This window comes from Ascaphus truei, chromosome 19 (assembly GCF_040206685.1).
Source record: "Ascaphus truei isolate aAscTru1 chromosome 19, aAscTru1.hap1, whole genome shotgun sequence".
NCBI classification, from domain to species: Eukaryota; Metazoa; Chordata; class Amphibia; order Anura; family Ascaphidae; genus Ascaphus; species Ascaphus truei.
The window spans coordinates 26371194-26380100 of NC_134501.1; the positions used below are offsets into that span (position 1 = coordinate 26371194).

At 50.9% G+C, this 8907-nt stretch overlaps 1 long non-coding RNA gene across 1 annotated transcript in view; it reads left to right on the forward strand.

Annotated features, from left to right (window-relative positions):
- Positions 1-4437, forward strand: part of LOC142470085 (uncharacterized) — a 32109-nt gene extending 27672 nt beyond the window's left edge. The window contains exon 3 of the long non-coding RNA XR_012789161.1: positions 3944-4437. This is a non-coding gene — a long non-coding RNA (uncharacterized LOC142470085). The remainder of the gene's footprint in view (positions 1-3943) is intronic.
- The last annotated feature ends 4470 nt before the right edge of the window (positions 4438-8907 follow it).

Here is an 8907-nt window from a genome sequence, read left to right on the forward strand (position 1 = left end):
CTGACCCAACACCCTGCCCAGGTCTGAGAGACTGAGCCCAGCCTGCACTGACCCAGCACCCTGACCAGATCTGAGAGACTGAGCCCAGCCTGCACTGACCCAGCACCCTGACCAAGTCTGAGAGACTGAGCCCAACCTGCACTGACCCAGCACCCTGACCAGGTCTGAGAGACTGAGCCCAGCCTGCACTGACCCAACACCCTGAGCAGGTCTGAGAGACTGAGCCCAGCCTGCACTGACCCAGCACCCTGACCAGATCTGAGAGACTGAGCCCAGCCTGCACTGACCCAACACCCTGACCAGGTCTGAGAGACTGAGCCCAGCCTGCACTGACCCAGCACCATGCCCAGGTCTGAGAGACTGAGCCCAGCCTGCACCGACCCAGCACCCTGACCAGGTCTAAGAGACTGAGCCCAGCTTGCTCTGACCCAGCATCCTGACCAGGTCTGAGACGGAGCCCAGCCTGCACTGACGCAGCACCCTGACCAGGTCTGAGAGACTGAGCCCAGCCTGCACTGACCCAACACCCTGACCAGGTCTGAGAGACTGAGCCCAGCCTGCACTGACCCAGCACCCTGACCAGATCTGAGAGACTGAGCCCAGCCTGCACTGACCCAGCACCCTGACCAAGTCTGAGAGACTGAGCCCAACCTGCACTGACCCAGCACCCTGACCAGGTCTGAGAGACTGAGCCCAGCCTGCACTGACCCAGAACCCTGACCAGGTCTGAGAGACTGAGCCCAGCCTGCACCCAGCACCCTGACCAGGTCTGAGAGACTGAACCCAGCCTGCACCCACCCAGCACGCTGACACAGTGTGAGAGACTGAGCCCAGCCTGCACTGACGCAGCACCCTGACCAGGTCTGAGAGACTGAGCCCAGCCTGCACTGACCCAGCATCCTGACCAGGACTGAGAGACTGAGCCCAGCCTGCACTGACCCAGCACCCTGACCAGGTGTGAGAGACTGAGCCCAGCCTGCACCGACCCAGCACCCTGACCAGGCCTGAGAGACTGAGCCCAGCCTGCACTGACCCAGCACTCTGACCAGGTCTGAGAGACTGAGCCCAGCCTGCACCGACCCAGCACCCTGACCAGGTCTGAGAGACTGAGTCCAGCCTGCACTGACCCAGCACCCTGACCAGGTCTGAGAGACTGAGCACAGCCTGCACTGACCCAGCACCCTGACCAGGTCTGAGAGCCTGGCACAGCCTGCACTGACCCAGCACCCTGACCAGGTCTGAGAGACTGAGCACAGCCTGCACTGACCCAGCACCCTGACCAGGTCTGAGAGACTGAGCACAGCCTGCACCGACCCAGCACCCTGACCAGGTCTGAGAGACTGAGTCCAGCCTGCACTGACCCAGCACCCTGACCAGGTCTGAGAGACTGAGCACAGCCTGCACTGACCCAGCACCCTGACCAGGTCTGAGAGACTGAGCACAGCCTGCACTGACCCAGCACCCTGACCAGGTCTGAGAGACTGAGCACAGCCTGCACTGACCCAGCACCCTGACCAGGTCTGAGAGACTGAGCACAGCCTGCACTGACCCAGCACCCTGACCAGGTCTGAGAGCCTGGCACAGCCCGCACTGAGATATCATTGGATTATGTGTCACTGGGGTTTTTTGTTTGTCGTCCTCTGGATCAAAATACTGTAAATACCAAATGTAGCCCCTAGTCACGGGAGACCAGGACTCTTTCACGGGATCAAACACCGGACAGGACACAGAGATTAAATAAAAGGGTGTTAACTTCGGACACAACAGATGCAGCACAAAGTCCCGACCGAGCATATACTCTCACACCTCTGCACAACACAGACAGAATCCTGGTCGCCTCGGTGTCCGGCGTCACCGAAATAACTTTCCCGAAGCAGCTTCCACTGCTGCAGTAGCACAGAGTATCCAGGACGCAAGTCGCAGCAGAACGACTTCAAATCTCCCGACAGGCGTACACGCAGCCTCGACTTCGGGTGCCTCTGGCACGTCCTCAGAGCTCCATGCTTAGTCTGCCTGACCGCCAGCCCAGGAGAGATCTGTGGTGCCCAGATCTTTCCTAGCAACCACCTCTGCATAAGGATGAACGCACGTCGCTTTTGAACCTCAGTATGTAACTATGTCACTATGTCACTATGTCACTTGGCTGCACATACTTCTAGTGTCCTAAGACGGGTGCAAAAAAAGGGGGCATGGGATTTTCTGGGGCGGTCGCAGCGTTTACAGAGGCCCCGCGCTCTTCCCCACAACATTTAAACACAACATTCTGTAACTCTCTCTTACCTTCTCTCAGCCGCCTTTTCGGCGACGTGTCGCCATGACAACACGGTGTCAAATGGCAACGTGACGTCACATGACGTTGTGACATCACATGGCGCTAGCAAAGCTAGAGAGCTGGTAAGGAGGGGTGGAGCGAGCAGGGGGGGGGGGAGCAGATAGGGGGGCGCAAACAGAAAAGTCCTAAGACATTCTAAAACAGAACTTGAATCATCCTTATCCCACACGGATGTTGAAGACAGAGCTGAACGTCAGAAAACAAATCATACTACACAGTCATTTGCATGTCATTACCCAGAATCCCTGCCTGCAGTGGAAGCATTGTATGCTGGGAGATAAGGGTTGCAGACCGGTCTGAGACATGCCGATTCATTGGGATAAGATTTATAAGCTGGATTTGGGCAGTGTCATTTATATCAGAAGTTTTTTATTTTTTTAAATTTATTATTCTTATTATTTTTATTATTAACCCCGGCGTTGCCAGAGGGACTGGCAAAGAGACTGGAAGCGAAGGGGCTAAGATAATACGACGTTCTTGGTACGCAGAGCGATGAAAGCGTTTAGGGAGAGACGGTTGAAAGCTGCAAAAAAAAAAAAACAACCAAAAAAACCAACCCAGCATTTCGTAAAGAATTGAATGGCCTCCTTTAAACAAATCTAACCATGCAAAAGGAAAGATTGGGCTGCTTTTGCTTCTCAGGATGTCGCCTTGGGCAAGGGACTTCAATTCTCTGTGTCTCGGCACCAGACTTAGATTACAATCTCTCTCTATTGCATCATAATGGATTCAAGTCCAATTATGGTAAACTTTATTAGAGTAAAGATATGATGAGAGAATTCATATTCTTAAATGGACATGATGTTTCAATTACTGGACTGTATGCTCTATATTTCCTATGGCTATCCTATAAGTAATTGTGTGCTTTAAACCTGCAGACCAAACAATATCATCCATGTCTGTTTTTTTTTTTTAAATAAATCAGTTCTGTACTATGAGAAAATACTTGTAGCATTATTTTAAATAACTCTGAATGACATTTTTAATGTATTATAATGTAACGAGCATTTTTTTGTTTCTATATCAACCATTTACAAAGTCACATCTCCTTGTCTTCTGAAACAGTCTCTGACCCCACCCCCTTTTTGAGCCCTGCCCTTTCTCTAGCAGTGCCCCAATTGTATCTAGTGACTCTCTGGTCACATGATCTTCCCCACAGAAGTTTGTTTCTTTGGTCCTCTTCTGCTGCACTGACAGCCATTTAGTGAACCCCCGAGCCGAATCTTCGTTGATCAATCACAGGAGAACGGATCGATCGGCAACTCAGCTAATTACTTATCATTGTGTGGATTAAACACACAGATACCCAGCAAGCTCTCAGAACCCCCCCCCCAAATTACCACAAAATATTTATATGTATATAAGTGTCAAAAGGAGTGCTACAGGGCGTAGCCAATTGTATAAAACAGGAAACAAAGAAGTCCAGAGCAACATCCAATGTGACAAAAATACACAGTGAAATACCTATATATATCTTGAAAAAAGGGTAATTTACTTAACCCTTTGGCAAAAGCGTACTGTATAAGCCTGCAAGCCACTTTCAAGACATGACCATAATATCACAGGTCCTAACACTAACTGATTAAAATTCTTATTTACCTCTATAATTAGTGGAAGGATGGTCCTGGCATTGACCCTGTCGCAACCAGCTGCATGAAAAGAGAACCTGGGGAGGGGCGAGCTTTAAACCCTGGGTGGGAGGAGCCAATAACCTCCAAAACAGCAGAGACCAGCTGGACAAAGTTAACAAACACACAGATACCCAGCAACCTCTCAGAACCCCTCCCCGCCCAAATTACCACAATATATATATGTATATAAGTGTCAAAAGGAGTGCTACTGGGCGTGGCCAATTGTATAAAACAAGAAACAAAGAAGTCCAGGACATCCGGACACCCGCAGGACCACATGAGGACCCCCTGACACACCGGGACCACCCGAGGGCCCCCAGACATCCGCGGGGACCACCTGAGGACCCCTGGACAACCGCGGCCTCTGGTATCAATCATGTGGCTGAAGAGGAGGTGGATATTAGTGTTTATTGTGGGTAGCAGCTGTTTTGCTATAAGTGTTTTAATACTAGTGTAGATGAGCAGCGGGTCTCCGGAGCAGAACTGCGTTGATTTTATAAACAAAATGCGATAAATACAACTACTTTATATGCACATGTTTTTTAATTATTGTTTTTAATGGTAATAGGGTATTTTAACCCCTCTGTCTTATGGTCCTTACCTAATATTGATGTACATAGTTACATAGTTACAAGTAGTCCTGATAGAAGCGGAACGCAGGTATATGTGGAAACAAACATACAGTACGAACAATAGTGCAATGTGTCTGGTGATTTAAGGAAAATAGTTCCCCAATTCCAATGACATTTGTACTCGCAAATTCCATTTTTTCATAATGCATATATGGGTATCTTTATGCTGTTTAAAGCCACGTGTAATGCACAGGTTAGCAGTAAGTAGGTAGCGTGGCCCACTGGATATAACCTTGCTGTGGTAATATAAGGAGAGCCAGAGATAGAGCAGACTGATACAATAAAATGAACTTGATAAAAAATACTCACAGGTAAAACACACTCACATGGTGTCTGTTCAAATCAGGCGTATTTATTTATTTATTTATAAAATATTTTACCAGGAAGTAATACATTGAGAGTTACCTCTCGTTTTCAAGTATGTCCTGGGCACAGAGTAAAACAAAATAATACATGGTTACAAGTACAGTTACATAAATGAACAAGGTATCTTATACTATATTAGTGAAAGCACTGTATGCCTGCCTGCATGCATGCATGCCAGCCTGCCTGCCTGCTGGATGTCCGGTGTCCCTAGGGGAAATCTCATTGGTCCCTTGGCCGCCCCCGCACACCTCTCATTGGCCTGAGGCGGAGTGACGGCCCAAAGGACACACAGGGACACAAACACACACACAGGGACACAAACACACACACAGGGACACACACAGGGACACACACACACAGGGACACACACACACACACACTCACACACACACAGGGACACACACACACACACACACAGTAGGGGGGGGTGTACATTAGCAGCATTGTATTTCCCGGGGGGGGGCTCACATACCCGCCTCCACCTCTTCCTCCCCGAAATCAGCCTCCACACCCGCGCGCACGTCCTCCTCTCCCCGTGTCTCCCGCGCTTTCAAACACCCCCCCCCCCCCCCGGCGCCGCTACAGTGAGCGGAGGAGCGAGTGCCCGGGACACAGCGGGGAGCGGCCACAACAAGCTGCCTCCCGCCTCAGTTCCACGTGGGAGCGGCCGGACGGGTGAGTGAGCGGCCTTCACCCACCCCTCACCCCCCTTCAAATCACCTCCCCTCCACCCCCCCCCCCCCCCGGCGCCGCTACAGTCAGCGGAGCGAGCGAGCGCCCGGGACACAGCGGGGGAGCGGCCACAACAAGCTGCCTCCCGCCTGAGATCCACGTGGGAGCGGCCGGACGGGTGAGGAGCTGCCGGACGGGTGAGTGAGCGGCCGGACGGGTGAGGGAGCGGCCTTCACCTCCCCTCACCCCCCTTCACCTCCCCTCACCCCCCTTCACCTCCCCTTCACCTCCCCTCACCCACCCCTCACCTCCCCTCACTCCCCTTCCCTTCCAGCTCCCTCCACCCCCCCTTCACCTCCCCTCCACCCCCCCTTCACCTCCCTCCACCCCCCCCTTCACCTCCCCTCCACCCCCCCCTTCACCTCCCCTCCACCCCCACCCTTCAACTCCCCTTCACCCCCCCTTCACCCTTCCCTTCACTCCCCCCTTACAACCTCCCACCACCTCCTCACCACCTCCACCCCCCTTCCCACCTCCCCACCCCCCTTCCAACTCCCCACCACCTCCCCCCCTTCCCCCCACCCCCCCCCTTCCCACCACCTCCCCCCCCCTTCCACCACCTCCCCCCCACCCCCTCCCCTTCCACCACTTCCCCCCACCCCCCTCCTTCCACCACCTCCCCCCCCACCCCCCTCCTTCCCACCACCTCCCCCCACCCCCCCCCTTCCCACCACCTCCCCCCCCCACCCCCCCTTCCCTGAGGCGGAGTCACGGGCCAAAGGACACACAGGGACACAGACACACACACACGTAGACACACACACACAGACGTAGACACACACACACGTATACACACACACACACACACGTATACACACACACACGTATACACAAACACACACACGTAGACACAAACACACACACGTAGACACACACACACAGACACACACGTAGACACACACACACACGTACACACACACGTACACACACGCACGTAGACACACACACGTACACGTAGACACACACACATGTACACGTAGACACACACACACATGTACACGTAGACACGTACACACACACACACACACACACACATGTACACTTACACACACACACACACACATGTACACGTAGACACGTACACACACACACATGTACACGTATACTCACACACATGTACACGTACACACACACATGGAGACATACACACACACACATGGAGACATACACACACACACATGGAGACATACACACACACACATGTACACATACACACACACGTATACACTCACACACGTATACACACAGGTATACATACACATAATGTATACACACACACACATGTATTCACAACACATGTATACACACACATGTATACACACACACACATGTATACACACACACACATGTATACACACACACATGTATACACACACACACACGTGTATACACACACACACACGTGTATACACACACATGTGTATACACACACATGTGTATACACACACACACATGTGTATACACACACATGTGTACACACACACATGTGTACACACACACACACATGTGTACACACACACATGTGTATACACACACATGTATATACACACACATGTATACACACACACACATGTATACACACATACACATGTATACACACACACACATGTATACACACACACACACACACACACACACTTATACACACACACACATACAATGTATACACACAAACATGTATACACACACACAAACATGTATACACGTGTATACACAAACATGTGTATACACACACACGTATACACACACACAATATATACATACACACAATGTATACACACACATGTGTATACACACACATGTGTATACACACACACGTGTATACACACACACACGTGTACACACACACGTGTATACACACACACACACATGTATACACACACACATGTGTATACACACACATACGTGTATACACACACACGTGTATACACACACACGTACACATACACACACACACACATGTATACACACACACACACATACAATGTATACACACAAACATGTATACACACACACACCCCAGCACCACCACATCAGCACACCGGTATGCCCCCCCAGCACACTGGCATTCTCGCCTCCCCACCATTCCCAGCCCCCATCAATACCATCAGCACCCACACATCGCCACCTTTGCACCTCCCCCATCGGCACACCCACATCCGCACCCCCACATCAGCACCAAACCCTCCCAAATCAGCACACCAATACAATCACCATCAGTACAGCCACAGCAGCACTACCACCGCACATGGGCCGCGTGGACCACTCCCCACCCAAATGCCACACCCACACCACAAACATCCCGGGCAACGCCGGGGCTCTCAGCTAGTAATATATATTTTCTTTAACTGTGCATGCAATGTCTTGTATATAATGTACTAGCTGAGAGCCCCGGCGTTGCCCGGGATGTTTGTGGTGTGGGTGTGGCATTTGGGTGGGGAGTGGTCCACGCGGCCCATGTGCGGTGGTAGTGCTGCTGTGGCTGTACTGATGGTGATTGTATTGGTGTGCTGATTTGGGAGGGTTTGGTGCTGATGTGGGGGTGCGGATGTGGGTGTGCCGATGGGGGAGGTGCAAAGGTGGCGATGTGTGGGTGCTGATGGTGTTGATGGGGGCTGGGAATGGTGGGGAGGCGAGAATGCCAGTGTGCTGGGGGGGCATACCGGTGTGCTGATGTGGTGGTGCTGGGGTGTGTGTGTGTATACATGTTTGTGTGTATACATTGTATGTGTGTGTGTGTGTATACATGTGTGTGTGTGTGTATGTGTACATGTGTGTGTATACACGTGTGTGTGTATACACGTATGTGTGTGTATACACATGTGTGTGTGTGTATACACGTGTGTGTGTGTGTGTGTGTATACACGTGTGTGTGTACACGTGTGTGTGTGTATACACGTGTGTGTGTATACACATGTGTGTGTGTGTATACACGTGTGTGTATACACATGTGTGTGTATACATTGTGTGTATGTATATATTGTGTGTGTGTATACGTGTGTGTGTATACACATGTGTATGTATACACGTGTATACATGTTTGTGTGTGTGTATACATGTTTGTGTGTATACATTGTATGTGTGTGTGTGTGTATAAGTGTGTGTGTGTGTGTGTGTATACATGTGTGTGTGTGTATACATGTGTATGTGTGTATACATGTGTGTGTGTGTATACATGTGTGTGTATATACATGTGTGTGTATACACATGTGTG